A 27,548-nucleotide genomic window follows, 5' to 3' on the forward strand; every position below is an offset into this window, starting at 1 on the left:
ATTGGAGAGTTAATTCCTCCTTTTCTTTACCTGTTTTCTCTCTTATCCAGCTGCTAACCCTTATGCCAAGGTTCTAACAGATACAACAAAATACATATTCCATTCAAATGTACCTGCTCCATTTCCTATCACACTGTCTATTCAGAATCCCTGCCATGCTGAGCATGATATGAAATGAGTAGGATTCCTTTATCCATCTTAACTTTGCTTTCTCTCCTCCAAGCCCAGCTCTGAACCTTATGATTCTAAAGAATAAAAAGTATTGCCAACGCCAGAACATCTCACCTCCCAGCCCAGTGTGCCTTCCTTAGGCTTATCCCCAATGTGCTGTTCTGATAAAAGTGAAGGCATTTCATAATCCCTTTGATTGTTTCATTCCCATAAATGAAATATTTTAGATTCTATAGTTTTAAGGTATTTATTGAGAACCTGGGGGATGTCTGGGGCAGGGGTTTGGGGGAAGGAGGATCTAACAAGTCCCTAATAAGAAAGCTTTCTCCTCTCTATGCATGTCATTATTTCTATAGTAGTTTTTTGTTTGTTTTTTTTTTAATTCCTGTCTTTGGTGCCTGGTAAGGCCTGCAGCAGACACTATTGGATGCCTAAGCAAATGGGTCCTCCCGCCTCAGCCCTCCAGAGTGACAGACCCCGTTCTGATGCTTGCTCTCCACATAACTTTGTGCTCATGGAAGGTGTTAGGATTACCAGCCTAAAGAGTGTGGGTCTTGATTAGTCCAAGCCAATGGAATCATGATAATTCTATTTCTCTTGCCAGTCACTGACTTAGGAAAAGGCATGGCACCCAGTTCTGGAGAATGAGATATGAGAAGACATCTGGCAAATGAGCTATGCTTTCTGAAAAAGGATTTTTGTTTTGAAAGAAAGGCACAGAAGGAAAAAAACTTGTTTCCTGCCTCTGGACATAGTTTGCTGAGGAGGATTGCAGCCATCTTAAGACCAAGAGGTGCTACAGGAGGGCAAAACTGAGCCATTGGAGAGCAAACTGATTGAAGGTATGAATAACAAACTGAAAGTCTGAGTCACTTGCCATACTTCAGACCTCCTTGTTATATGACATTATAAATTTGTTTCATATTTACTTCAAGTTAAGGTTTTCATTGCTTGCAGCCAAAAGTTTATCAACTGCTAAAGACCCTACTGAATAGGGTAGAATGAGAGAAAAGCTAAGGGACAAACATTGACTTCCAGCCAGCATGGGTGTGTGAAAAGACACAATCCTGCACTTCATTCTGGGAGAAGAAACCTGAGGAAATAGACCAAAGGGAAGGAATTGGGAACCCATGTGTTCCAGTTTCTGCTCAGTGTCACATTAAAACAAAACAAAACAAAACCCACACAACAGTGTGATGAAAAAGAATCTCAAATAAAAGTAATTCTTAAAAACACCCAAAGGTTTGGGGGCGGGTGAGTTTAGGATATATCTAATTTACATAAAAAGTAAAAGTCTGTCTCTGTCTCTGTGACCTCAACACTATCCATAGAAATGCCGGCTATTCCCCCAGGCCTCCTTTTCTCCCAATTTTACCTCCCAATCTACAGCTGCTCACCGCCACAGACTATGCTCCTCCCAGTGCCTCGTCTGTCTTTTATCTTTATTCCTTCCTCCTTGCACCAGGAAAGGTATATGTCGTCAGTTTCGGAGGCAAATTCCCCATCCTGGCTTTTCCCAAGCTCATTGCTCTTTGTTATTGCCTGGACTCCGTGGCACAAAATCCCGAAGAACTTATAGAGCAAGGTCAGACTTCTCTTAGGGGACAGGAGCACAGAACTGGAAGTTGTCACACCTCCTATATTACTATTTATTGTTCTCAGAAATTCGCAGCTACAGACTGGGAAACTCTTCAGGACAAATGACCTGGTTTCTTCTACAAATAAGTTGTGGGAGTTGTGGGAGGACAGAAAGACAAACATAAAGGGGGACCTTAGGGATGGAGAAAGACTAAAGAAGCGTATCAACCAATCATAATGCATGAACTTATCTGGACTTTGATTCCACCGCCTTCCAAGAAAACACGCTTGTATTTCTGACATCAGTGAGATTATTGGAAATTAGAACACCAACTGAACATTTAATAATACTAAGGTAATGTTCATTTTATTTGTAATAATGGTTTTGCAGTTTTTAAAAAGAGTTGTTAACTTCTAGAGATATATACTAGAATATCTGCAGATCCAGTTACGTGATCAGATGTTTGCTTCAAAATAATCTGGGAAGGGCGGAAATGGCCATGTATCGATCCTTATTGAAACTGGGGAATAGGTACATAAAGGTAAATTATATACTTTTTCTGTTTGTGATGAAATTTCTTTGTAAAAAATGATAGAGAATCTTTTTAGGAATAGATAGTACACAAACTTGAAAATGCCACCGGTAGGTGACATAAAGTGGTGAGGGTTGCTTGTGGAGGCCTGGGAAGAATCATTCTGGAGACTCATGGTCTCTGTGAGCATGTTTCCTGCATATCCATGATCTACCTGCATATTTCCTGTGTTAGAACCCGTATTTCAGACCCACTATATGGTGTTTGCAACTATTCTGACAGGTACCGTGACCATTCCAGATTTGCTCAAAACCCAACCACACACTTCATGTATCCATACAGAAAAAAATGTCCTAACTATAGCCTTTGTTGACAAATCTTGAGACAGGATGGTGAAACAAGTCCGGTCATCAGATAAGTCTATGGCAATTTTCTCTTAGCCATTAATGCCATCAGCCATGGGGTAAAAGGAGTCTTTTAAGTGTACTGTTTCTGTCTTCCATAATGTGTGTATTCAGGTTTTCATGTCTTCTCTGTATTTAGTAAGGCTCATCTGTGAAAAGGAAGCCAGAGGCCAAATTATATTTAAACATCTCATTTGAAGTTGTCTCAGAAGATATAAAATTATTTTTCATTCAGTATGACTCACTCTTTTGTGAAAGACCTTAAGTTCAAATTCTAATATCTTCAAAATATTCACTCAGTTTCATTAATCTGAATTTGTTAACTTCATTTCTAATGGCTCTGACGCAATTCTTTTTCATAACTCATTTATATTCGTTTAATACAGTGCCAATTTCTAACTCTGGAACTGATTGTGGATTTTAGTTACTGAAACAAATAACTCTCAAACATTTTTGTGTTTCTGTAACTTGGAGTTCCTTTTGTACACATTTCTGTACTTGAAAAACGTAATTCTTTCTTTTGTTGTTGTTATTCAGCTTGGTAATTCATCAGAACTTCAGTCTGCCAGTTAGCATGTTCAAGTTAAGGAAATGTGTATTCTCAAATCCTAAAACAAATGGATTCTCGAAGAAGGTGGACATACAATATGGTGGGAGAGGTGGACCAGGAATCAAGAGAGCAGAGGGATCGTATACAGAGGGCATTTGTCTTTTTCTTCCCTGATATCTGACCTCCATTCTGTTTCAGAAATTCTCTACATAGGTGTGTTAATAGGAAACAGAGTCCTTCTTCTATAAAAGCCAAAAAGGCTGGTTTGTTGCTTTCTGAGCCCCTTGTGGAGGCTACTGTTAAGACTTGTGAGCAAGGCTCAGCCAATCAAATGTATCTGACTTGGATTTAGAGTCTAGAGCTAGTGATATCAAGAAGCAGGGAAATTCTTTCTGCCGTAGACACAACAGCAACAGCCTCAGTGTCTGGAGGTAGGATTGGCATGATCACCATGGTGATAGCCAGTGCCCAGTGCCAGCAACAGTGTGGGCGCAAGCTGCAGTGTTCATGTCTGGTGGCATTATTACCAGTCTTCTCACTGGACTGCTTCTCAAAACAGGTTTTATTTTTGATTCTGGCTATGCCGTCACCTTTCTATACTTGCCCATTTTCTGATGGGGTCCTTGCTTTTTTGCCAAAATTCTTCAAGTAATCCATTATCTATTCAACACATTATTTTTCAGTCTAATTCAGCCAATGTCAGCTTCTGTTGGTGGTAAGTAAGAATCCTGACTTTATAAAAAATGGTACCAACAGTGGCTACAGCACAGAACCTCCAGAAAATCTGGGAGGTAGGGAACATGGAGTCACTCTTAAGGAACAGGAAAGTGGTAGCCCATGACCTGCCGTGACAAAATATCTAGTAAAACTATCCCCTGAGTGCCCTTGGAATGAAATACCCACCAAAGGCAAGATTTCAGAAGTCAGGGCCACCAATGGTATACAAAGGGCATGAGGTATTGAAAGTAAGGCAAAGCAGGTTATGGGCTTTTAACAACACTTGTCAGCTGAAAAAAACAAATGAGACACTCAAACCTCAAATTCTTGTCTAAAGGCATGGACCTGTGTGTCTACTCACAGGAAGGAACATGACCTTCTCTTTTTCCACCCACCATGGTATGGTTTAGAGATAATTCTGCTCAGTTTGCTGGTATTAACTGAAAGTGGGCTGCTAGAGAGCTGTACCCACACTAAGCAGCACTTTAAAGGCAATGGATAAGGCAAGACTTATGGGGCAAAACTTCAGACAGTAGACATCTTTGTCCTCTCTGCCTAAATGGATAGTTGTCCCCAAATCAAAAACTACACTAACTTGTGAAGAATTAATGGTTTGATTTGATGGTCTTGGACTTGAAGACAAAAAAAAAAAAAAAAGAAAAGAAAAGAAAAATGAGGATCAGTGGCAAACAAGTTTTGGGAAATGTTATGGACAGATCCGGTGTATGAAGAGAAGTGTTTGTCACCAAAGGCTCCCACTCTGGAAAAAGTGTTTTGTAATTAGGAAGAATGACAATTCACTCTGGGTCCTTCCTCAGTCACCCCAGGGCTGTTCAGTGGGCTCATGCACAAAGTGACCAGGGTAGCTGTATCAGTTATCTATTGCTGTGTAACAAACTGCTCCCAAATTTAGTAGCTTAAAACTAGGGACTGGAGAAAACCTGGAAGAATCATAGCATGAACACTTGCTATGGTACGTCAGGGTCCTTACTTCCGGGAATCAAGTCTCTCCTTCAGTCAGTAATTTCCAGGTCTAACAGCTATTTCAAGTCTAGGCAAGGCATTGTAACTTTGGGGGACCAACCGCCCTCAGCCTCCCAATCATTCATTCTTGATTTCTTTTAATTGTACAGCTTAAGTAGTACTTTTCTTCGCTGTCCATTTATTTGCCCCTAGAGACACCGTGTTCTGTCAACCATTTCCATGACTCTCTGACAGTCAGGTCCGACGTGGCAGCCCTCCTAAATTTGTCACTCACTAAAATGTGTCTGACTTCCAAGTGCTGCCATCAAACTCTGCTGTTTCAAGGATTTTGCCTCTCTACTGCAAATCTTACCATTCAGACCAGTCTACAGAAGATGCCCACTGTGACCTTTTCACTCATGCTGGTATCCCTCTCAACAGGACAGTCTGTATTGCTTCAGTGAATGGCATAACCTCTGGGCTCTTCTATGGACTATAGACCCCTGGTGGGACTTTGGCCTTGTGTAATATATTTCTAATAAATTCCCTCTACCACCCCCCATGTCCCTGAGCCCTTTCATTTCTCCTTACACTATGTTCTGGAAATTCTAGCATTCATACCTCATGTGTGGTCAGTGACTAGTAGTTTGTCCTCACCATCTCCCCAAATCCTTGCCAAGGTATTCAATCATCTTGTCTCAGTGGAGTGATCTCAAATAAATAAATAAACCCTCCCTTTTCTAGTCCCTATGTTTTGCCTACCCTGATCAAGCACTCACAAAATCCAGGACCTATATACTCTCCGGGTCCTAGGGATGCATGTTAGCAGGTCCTGCAGCAATTTGGAGATGTAGTCCCTTTCCTTATTAGGCCCAGCACATCTCTAGCTGAGTTTATGTTGTAATTCAACCCTTGTTATAGCCTGGTGGACAAATGAGAGCTAAGGGCAGATCCTGGGGAAATGGAGGACACATGTCTTTGCGGGGAGAGGTTCTGCATCATTTCCAAATGGAGGAAGGTTCATAGTCTTTAACAGAAATAAGCCTTTTTTTTGAAGGCCCATAGGATGCAAGGAGATCTGAGAATTCAAGATTTCTAGGACATCAATTCCATCCCATGGGTCACGATCCCATTTCTTTTTTCAACCAGGGCCCTGATCTTGGTGCAATAGACCTGCCCTGGAAGGATGTGATTTTTTGAAGCCCAACTACTCTTCAGTCAGTTCCTGGGCCTGGTGCTTGGTTTCTCTGCCCTTCTGTGACAGGAAATGAGAGCCTCTGTTATGCTACCAAGAAGGGCCCCTGGCTTTCACAGGTAGCTTTCAAGTGACAATGAATCATTCTCAGCCTTTTGTTTTGTTTTTCTCAGTATTTTTCTAAAGTATTCATCATGTTTAGCCAGAGCCGCCAGCTCCCTCCCTGTAGTTACAATTTTCCCCATACTTCTCAGACACTTCACACATCACACTGGTTACTGCATCGCCTTCTACCTGTCTGCCATCCCTATTTTCCACAGAACGAAATTCTTAACAATCACACTGTTTTGTGCTGGAGCTCACTGTGTTTTACCTACCATCAGTAATGGGGTCCTCGTTGCCTGCCATGCATCTGTGTAGTCCTGCTCCAAATCCTGTCCTTAAGTGGGCTCTCTTGGGTCCCTCCTACCACCGACTGTCACAGATTGGGTTCCTTGATTCTGAGAAGAGATTACATACAGAAAGTTTATTAGGAAGTGCTCTTTGTCTCAATACCCTTGGAAGGAAAAGGGAGGGGAACAAGCAGAAGTGGGCATAGGAGAAGTAGAGTAGCAATGTAGCCTCAAACAAAGCTTCAGTTGACCCTATGGGGAGTCCTGAAGATGGAACAACCCTTCACAGTGTCCCAGGTTGGAGAAAGAAAACTGGGTCACCACAGAAATCCAGCTGTACCAGGAGGCTGTCTTCAGCTGAAGCCATCACCAAAGAGGGTTGACAGGTGGAGGCTGTCCACTAGTAGCACCACCAGAAGCTAGGTGAATAAGGCCTACATGTCATGTCCCATACAGTACATCAAAACATCCACTGAAAGATATCTGCTTCACAGTGGGAACAGGGAAGAGTATAAATGGAGCCAGGTAATCTCTTAGGGGTACCTCTAGTACTACTGTGACTGTTGGGGAGAAAAATGGAAGGCTAGAGGAATAAGACAACAATTTCAAAATAATGTTAACTAGCTATATGTGAGTTTGCCCGATGATGCTGTTTACTCAGTTTATTGACAAAGTCTGCGGTGCAAAAGTAGTTTCATAAGGGAAGCACATGGGAGAAGTAATTATCCTGCCCTTAATGTAATCATGGGAGGCTTCACATTTAGATTTAGGTAGATAAAAAGGAGAAGAAAGCATGTTAGGCAGGGGTACAGCAGTGGCTGAAGCCACATGAAGAAGTATGCCATGTTCTGTGCATTGCAAGGCATTTGATACTCAAATTTTTGTTTGTTTATTTGGTTTGGTTTTTTGTTTTTGTTTTTCATCAGAAATAAAGGTTTGGAGGGTGAAGACTACAAATGTTCTTCCCTTTGCATTGTGAGAAATCAAGTACCTATACTGTAAATCACTGCATATCTTTTGAATGATGATGAAAGTCAATATAAAAGAACGTAATCTCAATGAAAGAATTCTACATAGAGCTTGGATTGGTTTGCTGGTATATTTTCAACCCTGACTTCATATCATTTGTAATCACCTTTTCTTGCTTGTCCATTACTTTAGCATATTCAACGTCTGACCCCAAAAGACCTCCGGAAGAAATAACTACATCATTTTTTGTTGATGGTTGACATGGACAGTAGTTCATCTTAAGGTAAGGGTATCAGTGGCCAATGCTGGTGTCCTCAGGCCATTATTTCTTCTACTTTTATGTATTGTTTGAAAACAGGGGACAGGATATTGCACTCCCCCCACTAATCCATCCTCTTGCTAGCTAATGTGTCTGCTAAGATTCACAGGAGTGCTCAAGCTGCTCACAGTGGTGACGCAATGGCTTTCTGTGAATAACTTCAGGCTCCCTGGGAAGGCATTGCATGACCTTACATGCCATCTGCCAAGCCATCTGCATCTTATTCTGGATCCTAAATAAAAGCAATGGTCCCTGTTAACTTATATGTGCCATTCATTCAACAAATATTTATTGAGTGAAAGGCAACTCTGCAAGGTGCTATGGGTAAAAAAGTCTCACAGAGATGAGCAAAATGCAAGCAACTAGCTACAAAACAGCTTCATAAGCAAGATGTGGAAGTATGTGCAAAGTCTAAGGGAAGAAGATACACATTGGAAAGAGTGTGCCATAAAGATTTTCTTTAGGTTCAAATGTGTACATGCTAATAAGCATTTAATTTGTTTATACATAAAAACAGACCCACGGCAGTGATATGGTATTTTAAATTGTTCTTAGGTAATTATACTGCTCATAAAATGAATGGAAGTGCACTACTTTCAACTTGTGAAGTGCTACCTATTACTCATTCTTGAATGACTAGACACCAGGGAGAAAAAGATAGACAGGCTTGGTAGGGGAGAATGAGGATCTTAAGAGAAGCAATGCTCCTTGTTACACTTGCAGCCATTGATAATACTGCGTGTTCCTTCTACTCCTGCGGGTCAGGCTATGTTCATATAGGAAAAAGGCCCCTGCCGGTAGGTAAAAATGGAAAGAATGTTCTTGGTGCACACCCTCCTAGGCTAATTATGTTTTCAACTGTAATGTTTATACAGTCTTATATTAATGGAACACTAACTGTGTGCCAGACACCGGACTAGATCACAGAGGCAATATTATTTAATCCCTCACAGGGACTCTTTGGTGTAGCTATTAATATCCCCATGCATATGAGTAAACTCTGGTCCAGAGAGATTTAAAAATGTAGTAGTTGAGGACCCACAGGAAACAGAGACTATACTTGAGAGGGACAATTTTCAAAGCTGGAAATGGCTGAGAAAACCTATGAAGGATGGTGAAATAGAGGGAAAGGATGTACAATAGTGGCCATTGGAACTGGCAATAGTAGGAAGTCACATCCATGCCTGGATCCCAAAGGAAAAGGGGAGAGATGGATGTTACTGGAGCCACATGAAGGCTTGAAGGAAGAAAGTCATCCTATGGGAGATGCAGTCCCAGAGCAATGCAGCCACTGGCAGAACCACAGGGAATGGAGGAAGTCTACTGGGGAAACAGCCTGATCTCTCTACTGTTCCTGTGTCTCCTCCCATCCTTCAGCCTCCTGAGGATGCCACCCATCGGCCAAACCCACCCAGTAACAGAAGGAAAGGGAGCCCAGGGTGTTGTACTCTGAAAAGCTCCACACAGCGAGAGTAAGGAGGATGGGGAGAGGTGAGGGTAAATAGAGAATAACGCAAAGAACTTGCCCAAAGTCATACGGTTAGTAACAGTAGTGCCAGCAGATTCTATAAACTGTTACCTTCTACTTCAAAGATCATCTGATTTCCACTGTGACAAGTTATTTTCCTTTAACTTCTATTAATAACTGTTTCAGAGATCACACTATAAAAGTAAGATTTTTAAGGGTGTGTGGCTGGCTCAGTCTGTTGCACATCTGCCTTTGGCTCAGGTCATGATCTCAGGACCCCTGGGATTGAGCCCCATGTCAGGCTCCCTGCTCAGCAGGGAGTCTGCTTCTCCCTCTCTCTCTGCCCTTCCCCCTGCTCGTGCTCTCTCTCTCTCAAATAAATAAAAACAATATTTTAAAAAATATATCCTTTATAAAATCAAAATATTTTGGTTCAAAAACAAAATGATTTCTATCAGAGCTATTCAAAGATTACCTTGATAGGTACTGAGATCTCTTAATAAAGGCATTCAAATATAGTAGCCACTCAAAAAATAGTTTATGAATTGCTATCCAAATGAATGACCATTTATCCCGGATCTTTTAGAAGGAAATTCTTGCACTTGTGAACTTTTCTAATTTGATGAGCTCTGAAGTTTCCTTCTAAGATTCTATGATTCCATTAAACATCTAATATGTTCCTCAGACCTGTTGGTTACAAGTAAGGGTTGTTGTAAGGCATCAGTTGTACAAGATGTCTAAGCAATCATATGACTAGAAATGTTACATTGCCCTGGGGGGAGTCCTGAAGGATCATGTCTTAGCTAGGAATGCTTTCAGGTGCGGGCAAGAAAACAATTCTGAGCAGAAATATTTAAATAAATAGGAGTGTTTGTGGGGCAGTTGGTGGTGGTGCTGATGTCTCTAAAGCTCACCCGGGAGCTTTTGCTCATGGCTGTACATTAGCAGCTGCAGCTCTACCATCAGGTTTGATGATTCATTCCTGAAGGGGAGGGAGTGGTGATGCTTGTACCAGGAAAGCAGAGGTTGTCCCAGGAATCTCACTGAATGACTCTGCTTCTATTTGATGACAATCCAGAAGGAGGTCAGGAGAAATGTTGAAAATGAGAGGTGGGTCAGCCAACCAAAAGTGTCTGCCAGCAACGTCCTTCCCGAGGGTTACCAGTAGGATGAATGGCCCTCTTGCCGTAGATGTCTACATCTACTGTACTGATAAAGGAAGAAGACAGCCAGCATCCGTCTCACAGGTGCAGGTTCAGGCCCCTATGGGCAGGCTGTGTTTCTTAATGTTGCCTCTGGAGATGAAAACACAGGGAATGTTAGCTCACAACTCTCTAGGTTCCTGGTGCATTACTGTGACAGGCTCAATGTGGGGAGTTTTCTCTGAATAGGTTTGGAAGGTGAGCACAGCACTTAAAATCAGCCTTACTTCTCTGGCTGTGGAAAATGGAATTAGCCAAACTGGAAGCTTCACAGATTTAGAGGGGAAAGTAGTGAATTGTTTTTTTTGAAAGATTTTATTTATTTGACAGAGAGAGACAGCTAGAGAGGGAACACAAGCAGGGGGAGTGGGAGAGGGAGAAGCAGGCTTCCCGCAGAGCAGGGAGCCCGATGCGGGGCTTAATCCCAGGACCCTGGGATCATGACCTGAGCCGAAGGCAGACGCTTAACGACTGAGCCACCCAGGAGCCCCAGTAATGAATTATTTTAACATCCAGTCTGATGGGATTTCTGACGGAGTTTCACCCAGCATCTGCTTTCACAGCTGGCAACAGGGGGCTTACTGCCTGACAAAGCTACATCACTACTGTGTTAGAATGACCTTCAAAAACTTTTCATATTGAACTAAAGCTGGCAGCCTCTTAAATTCCAATTATTGACCCTGGGTGTTTTTTTTTCCTTAGAGCTAAATTGGAATAAATCCCTATTTCATGCGACATCCCACAAATACTTGAAGTCATCGTTCATGTTCCCACATTGGCCACTTTGTCTTGTTTTTTCATTGTTTTGAAGATAGTGACATTTAGTATTGTTCACCCTATTACACTACAACTTGGCGGTGTCCTTCTTAAATTAAAAAAAAAAAAAAATGTCCTGACACCTAGGCGGAAGAGCACACTACAGATGTGATAAGAACATAGGCTGATTCTTTTTCTTCTTACACTACTATTTTTGTAGCCCAAGATTACATCAGTTCTTCCTGTGAACTGTTGTTTGGTTAGCCTCAGGTCAATTACAGAGCCCTGTGGCCTGACTCCAGGCACCTTCTTTAAGGTTGACTCAATCTCTTAATTAGTTCATGCTTGCTATGTTCAAGTCACTTTAGGACAATTTTTTTTCCCATCCTCAAACTCTTCAATTTAGATGATAATAATCATCTATCCCAGTGCTCTATCTGCTTATATTTATACCATCAAACATCTTGTCAGGTTTCTTGTTGAAATCCATTTTACTATATTAGTACACTTATAAATAGGTATTTTTGATAAATGAGGGTACAAAGTATAGAAAATTTCAATGAAATTTTAATTATTAATCTATAAGAATTCTAGGCGTTCTTTAAGATTGCTGATATGAACCTTGAGATTAAAGATACTGTCTTTACAGTAAAAAATCCTGACATCCTTAGCTGGAAAATTTAAAGACGTTATGCTGGAAATACTCCCTTTCTTTTTCCAAAAAATATAAATCTAGGCAAAGTAAAAAGACTTCAGCTCATTCAAGTATAGCAGGTGTGGTATTAATGAGAAATGAAGACAAAAAATACCTTCCAGGGACTGTAATGTGAAAGTCGTGTCTTTATTTATTTTTTTCTTAAAGATTTTATTTATTGATTTAGAGTGGGGAGGCAGAGGGAGAAGGAGAGAGAGAATCTCAAGCAGACTCTGCCCTGAGCGCTGCCCAATGTGGAATGATCTCAGGACCCTGAGATCATAACCTGAGCCAAAATCAAGAATCAGAAACTCAACTGACTGAGCCACCCAGGTGCCCCCAAAGCTGTGTCTTTAAAGACAAAAAACAATCACTTGAAAATCATGCTATGCAGGGCATATTAAAGGAAAATAACAGGAGAGTGAATAGACAAATTATTTGTCAACATTTTTAGGGAAGAAGTTTAGAGTCAACTCACTCCCAAATTGCTTTTGAAGTATACAGGTACAAGGTGCTTGAGCAAATACTGGCAAATGCCCAGGCTATTCTGGAAATTAGGCACAAACTAAATACAGATAAATCCATGAGACCAGATGGTAGCTACCTGAAAATTTTAAATTAACCCAAGGAGGAAATGGTTAAATTGTTAGCCGAAATGCAAAACAAAACAAAACAAAACAAAAAACAAAAAAATCCTTTTCTTTATAAATACAATAATGCTAGAGGAGAAGAGTTTGCCAATGAGACCCTCCCTGTGAGATGAGAAGAGCCACCCCCCACCCCAGAGATTATGGAAGGGATAGCCATGGCACCATTATCAAAGGTTGGGCCACTGAACACGTTAAACTTCTAAGTCCACCTTATTTCTGCAGAGGAAATCATGCTGGCCCAAGGAGTGCACAAGACATTAAGGAAAACAAACTCATTTGCTCAGCAAACATTTGCTGCGTCCCTGCTAGGCTGTCAAGTACTGGGCTAGGTGCTAGGGAAAAAAAGAGACATTTCCAAATATTCCCAGACTCAGGCACTTCAATTTCATATCTGTTGAAAAAAAGGCAAACTAACATAATTGTACTTAAATCTTCATGGATTTTCTGGACTTGTTTGTATTGCCTACTGCAGCTATGGCTCAAAGAATGGCAGAATCGGGGGAGCATCACTGTGTGTACTTGTCTTTCACTTAATTATGGCCAAAGTTAAGCCTGTTGAGACTGAACAGGAAGGCATGTGTACTCAAGGACTAAAAGTAAAAGCATTAAGAAAAGTTGTAAGTAGGAAACTTAGTGAGAAAGAAGACTCAACGTATAGTGTGGAGGGGTAGTCCCAAATGGCAGCCGTCAGCTTGAAGGAGTTGTGTGACAGGCCAGCAGCGGAAATGAATTGCCCCAAGACAGAAGAAAGGTGGCTAAGATGATCTCTTGTAGGTTTCTATCCTCTCTCTGTCCACAGAGGTTGGAGATGTTTCTGAGGTAGTAGGAGTATTTGCTTCCACTGAGTGCCAACCACAAAGACTTGGGGCATATTTCAAATGAGAATGCTGATATGAGCAAAATATGCCAGGGATGGGACAAAGTATAACTCCATTAGCCCAATTTAATGAAAGCTACATATATTGAAAAATGAAAAATATATTTGTCTCTGAGAACAAGGGACTGACTATATGCATAGAGAGCAGCTGTATTGGGGCGCCGGGGTGGCTCAGTCATTAAGCCTCTGCCTTTGGCTCAAGTCATGGTCCCAGGGTCCTGGGATAGAGCCCCATATCAGGCTTCCTGCTCGGAGGGAAGTCTGCTTCTCCTTCTCCCACTCCCCCTGCTTGTGTTCCCTCTCTTGCTGTGTCTGTCAAATAAATGAATAAAATCTTAAAAAAAAAAAAAAACATAGCCATATTCCTGCTGGCCTGCCTTACCTGCTCCCTGAGCAGTTGACACGCAAACAGAGCCAAGGCATGCGATCACATGTGAAATGCATATGCGATCTTGTGAGCTAGCTCCTGTTAGACATTTACAAGTAATGTTGGCTGAAGGAATTGGATATAAATCTATAAGGATTTTTAAGTGGCCAGATGTTTTAATCTTGTGTTTTTGTTGAAATGAAGAGGGAAAACATGTGGAGATCTGGAAATCACTTAAAACTGTGATTTGGGGATCCACTGTGGTGGTGGTACAGTGGTGGTGGTGGTGCGTGCATGTGTGTGTGTGAGAGAGAGAGAGAACAAAAAGACATAAAAGGGCATTTGACACAGTGATTTGGATATCACAGACATGAAGATGCTATTATTTTGAGGTTGCAGTTCTGAAGAGTAAAAATCCAACCATTTTAACACCAACAAAAAATAGCATAAGAGTTTACAACAATTTAAATAATGAATCATGGAATACTATATCAAAAACTAAAAAAAAAAAAAAAGAGTTTACAGCAATTTCATTCATTATTTAGCAGGAAACTGTTTATGCCTCTTATACAAAGTCTCATACTCATCCTAGCTGCCAGTGGTCATTAGTATGAACATTACAATCTTTAGTCTAATAAAAGGGGAAGGAATGAATAAACTACCACCAGAATTAGATTAGGTCTCCCTGTTATTCACTCACATGGCATCCTATTTATTTTCCTTTTAGTATTTGTCACAATTGACTTTAATAATTATTCATGAAAAATCTGTGTCTCTTGTATTAACTTTGAAGCTCCAGGGTGGTTTAAACTGGTTCACGGCTATATCCCAACACCTACACAGTGTCTAGGACATTATAGGTCTTCAAATATTTGTGAATGAATGAATGACAGGGTAAGTATCCAGGGTAGGCATATCAGTGATGATGTGAGGAAAGGTCGGGAGTGATAGGCAGCTCAGGAATAAGATGAGGGTCAAGAATCAGGAGTGGTATCCCAAGACAGGGTGAGGGGTACCTGTAATAAACATGATTGGTAACGTAAAAGAAAATCGGACACTTACACATGTTTTTTACTCATCTATTTTTAGAATGAAAGTATATAGTAAATCATGCTTTTTGTATTTTCAGTCCCAAATTCTAAAGTATATCTTGTATTCTCTGTGTTAAAACGTTGGTAGCATTTTTTGGTAGCAGTTACTTGAGAATGTTCACTTTGTGATAATTCACTGAGCTGGTCACTCTTGATATGTGTACTTTGCTGCATGTATGTTATATTTCAGTACAAAGTTTATTTTAAAAGATGTTGATATTTTGTTAACATATACCCATTTGCAGCTAGTCCTTTGTAAAGTTCTGACTTTTAATTCAAATTTAAGATCTCTAAAGAAAGACTGCCCGTCCTTGAATTGCACAAATTAGATGTGTTCCAATAGTGTATTTTTGTTTCAGTATAATGTTTATTTGGCCCAGTACCTAAGAAAACACTGAACTTCCACTTTAAAGATCCCACTTGCTCCAACACTGAGGAATCTTTCTTCCCAGCTGGCATCCTGGGATGGACAAAGTGAACCATCCATGGGGCGCAGTCAGCATTGTGCCTAGGGCCATAAGGTCTTTAGGAGCTCACAAACTGTTTAAATTTTTTTTTTAATTAGAAGGGAAAAAAAGAATGTTTAGGTTGAAGGAAATGTTTTAATATATTATATTAACACATTTGTTTTTATACCAGTTGAAAAATAGAGTTTTGAATATTTTTATGGAGAAAGGGACCTACACAGCCAAAAATGCTTAGCACCTACAAAAGTTATCATGTTGGCCCTGGGGAGGAAATGAAGTAGATAGATCAAGCCAATTATCCTAAGCAAGTTATGGTCTTGGAGGGATGAAATCCACTAGGTCTTCTCCAAATTAATCCACATACCAACCTAGCCCGTACTAGCAATTTTTATTTTACGTAACTGTAAATCAGGTTTTTGATTTTTATTTTTTAAATGTTTTGAGAGAGAGAGCCTGTGCATGTGAGTGTACGTGTGGGTGGGAGGGGCAGAGGGAGAGAGAGAATTGTAAGCAGGCTCCACACCCAGCACAAAGCCAGAGCAGGGCCTCCATCTCCCGACCTGAGATCATGACCTGAGATGAAATCAAGAGTGGGATGCTTAACTGACTGAGCCACCCAGGCGCCCCAAATCAGGCCTTTTAAATGGAAAACTTCAGTAAAGATTATCATTTCTACTTTGTTAAAATCTTGAAAGCCTTTTTTAGAGCTAAAGACTGAACTTGCTCTGATACTGGAGTGAAGAATGCTTAAAAATGCATTAACCATAATTCCCTTTCTAACTTAGTCCTTCTATTATTTTTTCCTTTTTATATATGTCTCAACTACATATTTCCCCATTATTAAAATACAACATGTGTGAATTTATATAAATGTGAACTTCACATACATGGCAATTTCAGGAAATCCATTTTTTAATTTGTGGCTGTGATAATCTCTGTCTCTGTCTCTTCTTATCTCGTCCTACCTCCACTGGATGAAAGATATGACAACTCTGTATTGTAATGGCTTAAAGAAGAGTAGCAAACACAAAGGAGAGATACTAGGTCCAGCAGAATGTCAAATAGAAGCCACAAATTATAAGCATAATTGAAAGATGGTCATCATTAAATATTCATTTAGTGCCCATTTGAAAAAAAATATTATTTTAATGCTTTCTGTAGGCCAGGAATGGTAATGAAGTCCATAGAAATGGGACGTGTTAAACATCTGGCTCACTTCCTTCACTAATAACCTGCTCAGTGGAGGATGAAGTCAACCGTCCTAGGAGATTCCACTCAATTGAAGTAGAGAGAGCTATTTTGAAAAGGTTCAGTGTTACTCAGCCACAGACAAATTAACAAGGCATGCCATAGCTGAGAAGGATTTACTCACTATGGACAACTTTAAATAGCCTAAAATAATCATCAACTGCTTTAAGCTAGCAGGCAGTGCTTGAGAGCATTATAGAATTGGGTGTTTGACTGGTTAACATTGCCATAAGGATTTGGAATGAAATAAATGGAAAATCTAGGACATGATACTATTATAATAGGGGTTTCAGTAACTGGCTGATGTTATGTGATATATAATTACTGCAGAGATGCTTCTTCTAAAATTGAATTCGAATTATAGAATAAGGAATCTCTTTTCTATGTAATGCAGGCAATCCATTCCTCCTCTTGAATGCAGAATATCCATTTTACCTTAACCTTAATTTGGACACCCAAATTTACAGTTGTGTGCATACATTTTAGATATTTATAGATGATTTTTTTCAGGCCTGTCAATATCTATCAACTTAGAAACCCAGAGGAGGCCCTGGTCCCATCACACCAAACACTGAAATATACCTTAATATCTGTATCTATTTCACAATTACCATTTATGTTCTTTAAGGTCATTTTAATGATCTGAAACTGTACTGGTCCTTGGAAATGCTGACTGAGCTTCTTCAGGCTCCCAAAACATCTTCTGAATTTGGCTGCCTACTTTTGCCTAGTGGGACCACTTTGAATTCTGTGAATCCAATTTTAATTTAAATAAATTAGCTTGACTGTGGGCTTTCTGATACTCTTAGTTGCATAGTTTTAATTATTCATATTAAGTAAAGAGCTGAGTCGAGGAAAAGCTGGTAAAGAAGATAGATACTTTTCTTGAACAAAACAGAAATATAAGGAGCTTCTCCCAGAGGTAGCCAAAGCTAAAGATGTCCACTTAATCTGACTCTAGATTAAACAAGCATGCTTTTGAACCTGCGTTCAGTGTTGGATTCCTCTTTCTCCTAAAAAAGTGATAGAGCAGAGTGAGGTTTTCCTCCTTCCTCTAGTCCTAACACTTACTAAAAACCGAGAGGGAAAAAAAGCATTTAGAAATGCAATCCAAGGCAGAGGAAGAAAAAGACTGTTTTCCCATCGTGGGAGACCATCTTGAGGCCCAGTGTTGGAAGTATGATTATTTTGATAGTCCATTGGCAGTATTCAATGATCCCTGCCTCACCTTAGCTTTTCATCCAGTGTGGAACTGAATGGAACAAAATAACAGAAAACTATACCTGAGACTGAGGAGAAAATGTGAAAACCTGCGGAAGAAAAATAATGCATTAGCTGAAGAAAGAGGGAACAGAAGAGTCCAAGTCCAAGAAGGTGCAAGAGAGAGAGAGCCTTGCGATGTTCCCAGTGCCTTTTCCAAAACTCCCTGGTCTTCTGGTGAACAAAGGATAATTTAAAAAGAGCAGAGAAGCCACTTCCAGACTCCACCATATGTTTTCCCCACCTCACCAATGCCTCACAATTCCTGTGTACCCAGTTTGGGTTAGTGACGAGATTCTTGAGCCTGAATTTAAGGTTTGCAATGTTCTTCTAGACTTCACGTGTGTGAATAACCAGCAAACAGGCAAAGTGGTTTAATAATCAACCCTACTAGAACTCTTTTCCAACTTTAAGGAGTAATGCTAAGGTAAACAAATTTCAATTTATCCTATTTAACCTAAGCAGTCTAAGGAAAAGGATAAATAGCTCAATTTTCTTTTCTCCGTATACAGTATCAAGTCTTTCTGGAATGACATTAGTCTTATGCCAGAGTCTAGGTATTTTGGAGAAAACATATAAATATAATAATTTTAGGGCCTTAAGATACAGGTTCAGAGGAAGCACTAATTCCAGGCTAAGGGGAGGGACTCCTTGGACCAACAAAGCAGCTGGAGAAGCAGGGATCCCAAGTTTGAGTTATAATACTTTTTTTGTTGGCTGCATGGGATTACAGGTATTCCCTAAGGTGGATTTACCTCTCCCTTAGTGTGTGCTCATAATAACATAGAAGGAAGGAGGAGCTTTGGCTTGATTGTATAACACAGCTCTTGTGCAGGATAATAGGATATGAGGTCCCCCACTGTACCACAATTACAAATAAAAAACTGTATCAGAACCCAGAGGGATTGAAATCACAATGGAAATTTGAAAATAAGAGGAACTGAGTAATCCATCCAACTAACTCTCCCTTTAAATAGCCAGTTTGGTCTAATCTGAAGACTGATGTGTCCTACAGATTAATTATAGATGCTGAAAGCTAAATGAGACTGTGGCAACTACAGTTGTCCTGGGCCTGGTATTATTTCTAATACTAGGATGATTTTTATATCTTGTTTGAGTGAGATTGCTCATCAGGAAAATACATTGTTTTCTTTATTTTTTTCTAACTGCATTTGTATTTTGAGTAGGTGATTTATTTACCAATTTCAATATTAAAAACATACAAAAAGACATGTAATAAAAACTTTCTAGCCTGCCCCCCAGCTCCCTATCACCTTTCCCTTGAGGCCACAAGAATTATCAGTTTCTCACATAGCTCGCCAGAGATGTTTTATACTTATATGAGCAAGCGTTTATTAGTCTCACCCTTTTTTTGCATAAATAGTTATATACTACACACACTGTTTGGCATCTTGCTTTAATATCATATATTTTGAAAATCATTCCATCTCAGCACACAAAACATTTCCTCATTATTTTTAAATGACTGCAGGTTGTTCTGATCTATGAATGTACCATTCTATGTTTCATTTCTCTCATATTGAGTGACATTTAAGTTGCTCCAATCTGTGACTACTACAGCACTAATGCTTTAATGAATATTTTTCTACATGCATTATTTTGTATGCTGTGAGTACATCTGTAAAATAAATTTCTGGAGAGAAAAATGCTTGGTCCTAGTACAAATGCCTTTGTAGTTTTGATAGGTATTGCCAAATTACACTCCATGGAAGTTGTAAAAATATACGCTCCATCCCTCATTGACGAAGTTATTAACTGTTTTGACATTGCTGGTCTTGCATATGAAAAATAGCATCTCCTTTTGGTTGCATTTTGCATTTGTCTTCTTATGAATGGAGCTGAGTATCTTTTCATATGTATAACAATACGTGCATGTCTATTTCTGGGACATATTATGCCATCCAGATAAAAAATAGATTTGTGTGTCACCCTCATTCAGGTTATGGGATTACTTTTTTGGTTAATGCAGACAACATTAGTAGTCTTAGGCAGAATGTTGTTCAAACATACAGGATCTCTGGTCCCAAAATAACTGCTTAGGGAATAGATTTCACAATTAGAATTGTCTATGAGAGGGAGCATAGTATGAATATAAAATGAGATTTCTACCTTGCTCCAAACAATGGCCATAATGAACTATTGAATAAATGACTTAAGTCCCAGATCAAAATCCTCACCACTCTGAAATGTTAGCAGGTTTGGGTCTCTTCATGGAAATTCCCTTTTGGGACCAGTCTTAATGGACCCAGGCTTTGTGGTGCTATCTCCCTAGTCACCTTCCTCCTGGCAGATAAGACCAAGGGATAGGGAAAAGTGAAGTGAAGGAAATAAATTTGATCAATAAATCAAATCACCCTCCCACTCCAGTTATATACTCTGTCATAACTACCAGAAAGATACTACAAATGAAGGACTTGGACATTTCTTTGTTGAAGCCCAAGTGAATGTAAAAGTGAAGTTTACTTGTTTACTGGATTTATAAAAAAATGTATGATTCATGAAAAGAGAAACAAAAATTTTGGAAAAAATAATACAAATATGAGGTTCCTCACTTATTAAATTAGATCAGGGATTCATGACTTTATGATTCACCAAAAGATATTAAGTAAAAATGAAAATTTCCTTTGACCAAATAAAAGGCAAGTTTTGGTTAGTTATGGGGGAAAAAAAGGAATGCTTAAGAGCCTAAGAAAAACTGTATGTGGAACCGAACAACTACAAAAAAAAATATAACTTTAAATTACTAAATTATTTGATATTAAGAATTTCTACTTGATAAGAGTTTTACTTTTCCAGTGTGGGTCCCCAGTCATGTTTGTTCTTATGATAAGTTAATCTTGATCACGCTGTCATTATGATTTAATTTATGCAAATTTCCCTGGTCACAGCTATCTATGGGACCTGGAAAGCAAAGCCATCCATCCATATTTAGGGCATATCTGGAAACCAGAGCATTCACAAGGCTCTCTGTACAAACTAAGAAAACTTAATTCCCATTACCAGAGACCAACTATAGACTTCAATATTAATGACATTTAATCACACACCTAGATAGCATCTATAGGTGGAGACAGCTTTATGGAAGCTGTAAGGCTTCCACCATAGCTACTGGGGAAATGAATTTATATAGAAAAATAAACATTAATGATAAGTGGTGTGTACAGAACCTAAATAAAGCCTTGAGGTGCCTGATATGAGGACTAGAGTTCATCTAACAATGCCCGACTATAAATTAAATGTTTTTATTAACAGGCATAACATATGTTGGGTAATTGAACATAATTTTTAAAAAAACAGGCATAATATTCTGTAAGCATTTGCTAGCACCCTAAGTGGTAGAGATTTCAAAATAAATTTCATTTTTAAAATACCAAATATAATATACATATTATATATATACATATACATATATATATATCAGTATAATCTAATTAAAACAACAAATGGAAAAGTCCATAGAAATTTTAAGAATCAGACCCTGAAGAGTAAATTAGAGAAAACTAGACTCTTTTAAGTCTCTACATAGAGCTAAGTAGTATTTGGACATAAAATCTGCCTAGATTTTACTAGGGCCATCCAAACTTTAAAAATTCCATGGAAAAGGGGCACCTGGGTGGCTCAGTCAGTTAAGTGTCTGACTCTTGATTTCGGCTCAGGGCATGATCTCAGGATCATGGGATTGAGTCCCATGTTGGGCTCTGCACTCAGGGGGAGTCTGCTTGAGATTCTCTCTCTCCATCTGCCTCTATCCCTCCCCCTGCTTGTGATCTTTCTCTCTCTCTCTCTCTCTAAAATAAATAAAAATCTTTTAAAAAAAATCCATGGAATGAGGAACTAGGTCAAGTGAGAATGTCTGGTCCACATCAGTCAGCTTAGCTTTAGGGATAGGGAGACTATTTAAATGAATGCACAGTGCTATGGTATGGTTTGAAATGTATAAATCAGTCAACATTTAATTGTGGGTCAAATTTTGTCCATGTTCAAGAGACGGAGGTTGTTAATTGACTAGAAATAGTTAGCAAAAGAATAAAGCTTTATCTAGTGGACTTACAAAGTAGAACAATTTTCAAAATACATTGTTAAGACCTCACCTCCCAAGACTATGCCTTTAGTTCTGGAGTATGATTTTTTCCTTTTTTATTAAAGTATGACGGAACTACAGAAAAGTGCACAAATTAGAAGTATATATTTTGATGAGTTCCCATGAACAGAATATCTCCGTGTAAGTACCCCTGAAATCAAGAAATAAAGTATGACTACCATCCCTGAAGGCTTCATGTCCTCATGCAATTTCTAACCTCTTCCTCCTCTGCAGCAATCTGATTTCTAACACTATAGGTTACTTTTGACCTGGCTTTGTGCATTATAAATGGAACTGTAATCATTTATTCTTTTGTATCTGGCTTCTTTCGTTCAATATTATGTTTGTGAGTTTCCTCCATGTTGTTTCATGGTCTTGTAGTTCGTTTATTTCATTTAGGGTATGATTTTCTTAGGGTATAATTTTATTAATAGCATCTCAAGTGTGTAGAAAGAAGTGAGATCTGCTGAGAATGGTACAATAGCCACTTGCAAGCCTTGGTGGGACCAATACATTTTTGATCTTCCAATCAATACACTTGTCAGCACTATGTTTATATATACACTAGTCTCCAGTGACCTGTTTTACTCTTCTGGTTGGAAGTAAAAAATCACTGCAGGATAGACAGAAATATCTGGTTTTGCTCTAGGAGACCATTATTGCCTATTCAACTACTCCTCTATCTATGGGAAAAGACTTAGCAGTTCTAACAATTGCTCAAGAAATGAGTGGCAATGTAATTAAAGCATCTAATGTTAATATCAGTAACCCTCAGAGGACCACACCTTCAGTTCAGAGACCCTAATTAATAGTGTAACTTTTATAAGAGGAAATGTTGCTTTTGAGAATGAAATTATAGTATTTGGATGGAAATCACAGAGTATCACACTTGAACTTAGTGGGATCAGAAAAAAATAGGATCTATTTCAGTTTGTAAGTCATCTTAATCTGTATCTTACATTTATATAAAATGGAGACGGCATAGAGGTGAATGCTAAATGAACACAACAATGAAACAAATATATGTAATAAATTAGTAGGCAATTTAAAACTTGTGAATGGATGACCCTAAACTGCTGAGGAAAATGCACTCTTGCCTAGCAACCCTCAGCTTTGCTGTGATTGGGCTGGGTGCCTATTTTTAGTTGTCTCTGCTACTGAGCCAGATGAATGCCACCCCCTTCTTTCACTTTGCTTTGGATAATGGCCAAATACCAGGATTTACTACTCTTTAAATAGATTGCTCCCATCTGTTCACAGTCAATAGGAAAAAATTGAGATGTGGTATATGCCATGGTCTCTTGGCCATTCCTGCCATATCAGACTGAGAGAGGTTTAAGCTATTTGTCATGTGACTTTATCTCCTTCTTTTTCGAACATACAGTACTGATAAAACACCATTAAGATGGTATGTTATAACAGAAAATAATTTGGGGCACCTGGGTGGCTCAGCCATTAAGCGTCTGCCTTCGGCTCAGGTCATGATCCCAGGGTCCTGGGATTGAGTCCCATGTCGGGCTCCCTGCTCAGGTGGGAAGGCTGCTTCTCCCTCTCCCTCTCTCACTCCCTCTGCTTGTGTTCCCTCTCTCACTGTCTCTCTCTCTCTGTCAAATAAATAAATAAAATCTTTAAAAAAAGAAAATAATTTATAGAATTCATAGTGGGAAATAAAGTAAAAGCATGGGATTTTTTTTTAATGTTTCTGTCTTTCACAATATCCTAAGAATTTTTACAGGTAGCTATTTTGTGCTCTCTCTATTATAGAATAGAAAACTGTCTCTCATTGTCCCAAGTGAGAAAGGAAAAATGGTGACTGGCTGTAGTGTATATTCACCTTTCCCTAGATTATGCTAGGGTAACAAATAATCCCAAAATATCAGTGGCTTACAATAACAAAGTTGATTTCTTGTCTACCTTATACGTTGCCTGGAGATCAGCTATGGCTTTGCCCTGCTCTGAGTTCTAAGGTAAAGGAATAGCCCCTACCTGGAACATGCCGTTCTCATGGCAAAAGAAAAGGAACAATGAAAGAACTTTAAAATGGCTCTTAAATTTATTATTTTCCCAAATGTTGCATACATCACCTATGCTCATATTCCTTTGGCTAAAGCAAGTCATGACAAGTTTGACAGCCAAAGGGCAGGAAGGATAGTACTTTTACAGGAAGGAGTACCAAGGAGAAGCCAGGTGGACAAGAGCCAGATGGAAAGAGTCACGGACATAAATAATCCATTAGAGCTAAAACCTTTGTCAGTCATCTTGGGTATGAAAGAAAAAGGCAGTTTATCTCAAGAGGGAGATTCTGTGGTGAGAACCACTCAGAGCATTTGACCATAAATATCCCTTTTCTTGTCCACCCTCTCCTGAAATAGTTGGGTGGTGAGACAGTGAGGAAATTTTAACTGAATTCTGACTAAATCTTTAAAACAGGGAGAATGAGCTAGCAAGCAGAATCCTGAGACGCCATGAGCAAAGAATCAAATTATTCCATTTTTTTCTTAAGAAAATGAAGGGACTTGGTTTCAAAATGCTTCTGACTGAGAGTTATCTTTTATTATTTTTTAAGGTTTTATTTTATTTTAAGTAATCTCTACACCTAATGTGGAGCTCAAAATCAAATCCTGAGATCAAGAGCCACATACTCTACTGACTGAGCCAGCCAGGCACCCCGAGAGTTATCTTTCAGCATGCTGAACCTTTCACGGGCTTTCCTGCAGGAATAACTTAGAAATTAACTTGGACCCTCACAAGAAACAAATAGCTGCTCCTCCATCTTTTTAAATCCCTTTAATATAATATTCCCCTTAACAGAATAGTCACACATCTGCAACCTCTGGGCTTTACTCTTAGAACTACAACTTCTGATAAAAAAAAAAAATAAACAAACGAAACTGATCTTATGTTCTCCTTCCTCCGTGGTCCCTTGGAAAGGATTCATTCATACAACATGGCTCATGTGTCCACTCATAAACCAATCCACCATGCCCAGGAATAAGGAAGAGGTCACAGGCGTAAGAGCGTATGACTGTCTTTGAACTCAGTGCCTGTAGCTGGTCTTGCAGCTTCTTTCCTGGCTCTTTTCACAGGAATTTATTTCAGATGTTCTTTTCTGTTTCTTCCTACATTGTATTGCCTCAAGTGATTATAAACAACCTCAAATGTGATTGCTGGAGATCCAGCTCCATTTTCTTGACCAGTGTGTTAGGATGAGGACACACCCATTCCTTATAATGAACAATTTTCTAAAAAAAACCTCAGAACATTGAATATACTGAGAAAATATCAAAACTAAAACAAATGACCCCATATACTCATTTTTAAATTTATTCACTTACTTATTCATTACTCACTCATTTGTGCATTCATTCAGCAAGTATTCATTGAACACTTTAATATACCAGACACAGAGCTAGATGAGTTATGATTCCTGTGAACACAAAAAATGTGACCTCATTTTCATGGTGATTAACCCAAGATCAATGTATCTCACTCCTTTTGAAATTCTAAGTCCTAATTTTGGAGAAGTGGCTAGGAACATAGTCTAACAACTCACATATTCTTGTGATGTAGTCATTTGGAACAACTTTTTAATAAATTAATTTGGAAAAATATATCAAGAGTCGAAAAAAGTTTGTTTAATTGGACCTAATGATTTGTATTTAAGGATTAATTCTAAAAGAAAAATGCTCAAAGGATGAGTTTTGTACCACTATATTTATTATAACACCTTAGAAACCACCTGACTGTATAAAAATAAGGGAATGGTCAAGAAAATTGGGATATCAATTAAATAAAATATGCAATTATTAAAATGACATATGTAAATATCGGTAATGTTTCTGTTAAGTGGCAAAACCAGAATACAAAAAGATCAAATCACCATGTTGGATATTATTTAAAATTTAATATATAATCCAAACTGAACAGCAAACAAAAATACAAATAATTATGTTTACTGTTAATATGTTCAATCACAATGTGTTTAATCATATTGTTTCCTTAAATGACATCTTGTGAAACATCAAGCCAGTAATATGTAGGTTTTAGGTATTTTATTTTGGTTTTGTACCTTTTTATAAAATCACAACAGATTTTTCTTGGTGGTAATTATGCAATTAACTATTATATTGGAGTGATATGAGCTGCTATAACAAATTTATCCCCCAAATTTGTATAGGTCAAATACAATAGAAGCTCCTTTGTTGCTCACATAACAGCCTGACTTGAGTGTTCTGATTGGTGGGATGATCCCTACACACAGTTATCTGGCACTCAGGCTGCTGGCTACCCTGCCATCTCTAAGAATTTCAAGATTACTTTAGTGTTTGTCATCTCAGTGATAAAAAGAAGACTGGGGAGTGGGGGAAACCCATGGAGGTTTTTATGGAACAAGCCTCAGTCATCAATTCTGCCCACATTCCATTGGCTAAAATCCAGGCATCTGTAAATACCTGATTGCAAAGGAGACTGCAAAACAAAGATTTGGTGTGTTCCTAGGAGGAAGAGTAAAGTAATTTTCTTGAGGATGTAGCAATCTCTGCCCAAACCCCAAGTTCATTTGGTTCCAGATAATGGTTTCCTTACACATTTTCTTGATAATGTGTGTGTGAAATAATTGGTTGTGAGTTGAATTGCAATTAAGACCTAGCTATATTAGAGAACCTGCTGTATCAGGCACTGTTGTGTGTGTGTGTGCATGTGTGTGTGTGTGTGTGTGTGTGTGTGTGTGTATCCACAAAAACCTGGACACAAATGTTTATAGCAGCTTTATTCACATTTGCTAAAACTTGGAAGAATTAAGATGCCCTTCAGTAGGTAAATGGATGAACAAACTGCAGGACATTCATAATGGAATATTCTTTAGCCATATAGAGAACTGAGCTATCAAGCCAGGAAAAGGTATGGAGGAAACTTAGATACACATTGCTAAGTGAAAAAACCAATCTGAAAAGACTATATGCTATATAATGCCAACTGCGTGATATTCTGGAAAGGTCAAAACTATAGAAACAGTTAAAAGATTAGCAACTTCCAGGAGTTTGAAGGAAGGAGGGAAGGACGAATAGGTGGAGCACGGGGGATACTTAGAGCCGTGAAATTATTCTGTATGATACCGTAATAGGGGATAGTTGTCATACACTTGCCAAAACCCATTGTTTACACAGCATGAACTATGGACTTTAGTTAATAATAATGTAACAATACTGGCTCATCAATTGTAACAAAGGCACCACAGTGATGCAAGTAGTTAATAATAGAGGAAACTGTGCCTAAGAGGGGAAGGATGAATAGCCATATTGGAGCTCTCTGTACTTTTTGCTAAATTTCTATATAAACCTGAAAAGCTCTTAAAAATTGTCTATTAATTTCTAATACGGAATGACAATAATTTGACTCTTATTAGCGCTGAGTCTGTTTCTTAAACAGTCAATTAAATGTTTCCCATAGTTGGGGCACCTGGGTGGCTCAGTTGATTGAGTGTTGGGCTCTTGATTTTGGCTCAAGTCACTATCTCGGGGTCTTGAAATTGAGCCCTGCCCTGGGCTCTGCACTCAGCACGGAGTCTGCTTGTCCC

General features: G+C 39.0%; 1 long non-coding RNA gene across 1 annotated transcript in view; it reads left to right on the forward strand.

Moving 5' to 3' along the window:
- Positions 1–788: 788 nt before the first annotated feature.
- Positions 789–27,548, forward strand: part of LOC113912456 — a 31,324-nt gene continuing 4,564 nt past the window's right edge. The window contains exons 1-2 of the long non-coding RNA XR_003516834.1: positions 789–1,013; positions 7,665–7,755. This is a non-coding gene — a long non-coding RNA (uncharacterized LOC113912456). The remainder of the gene's footprint in view (positions 1,014–7,664; positions 7,756–27,548) is intronic.

This window comes from Zalophus californianus, chromosome 4 (assembly GCF_009762305.2).
Source record: "Zalophus californianus isolate mZalCal1 chromosome 4, mZalCal1.pri.v2, whole genome shotgun sequence".
Classification (NCBI taxonomy): Eukaryota; Metazoa; Chordata; class Mammalia; order Carnivora; family Otariidae; genus Zalophus; species Zalophus californianus.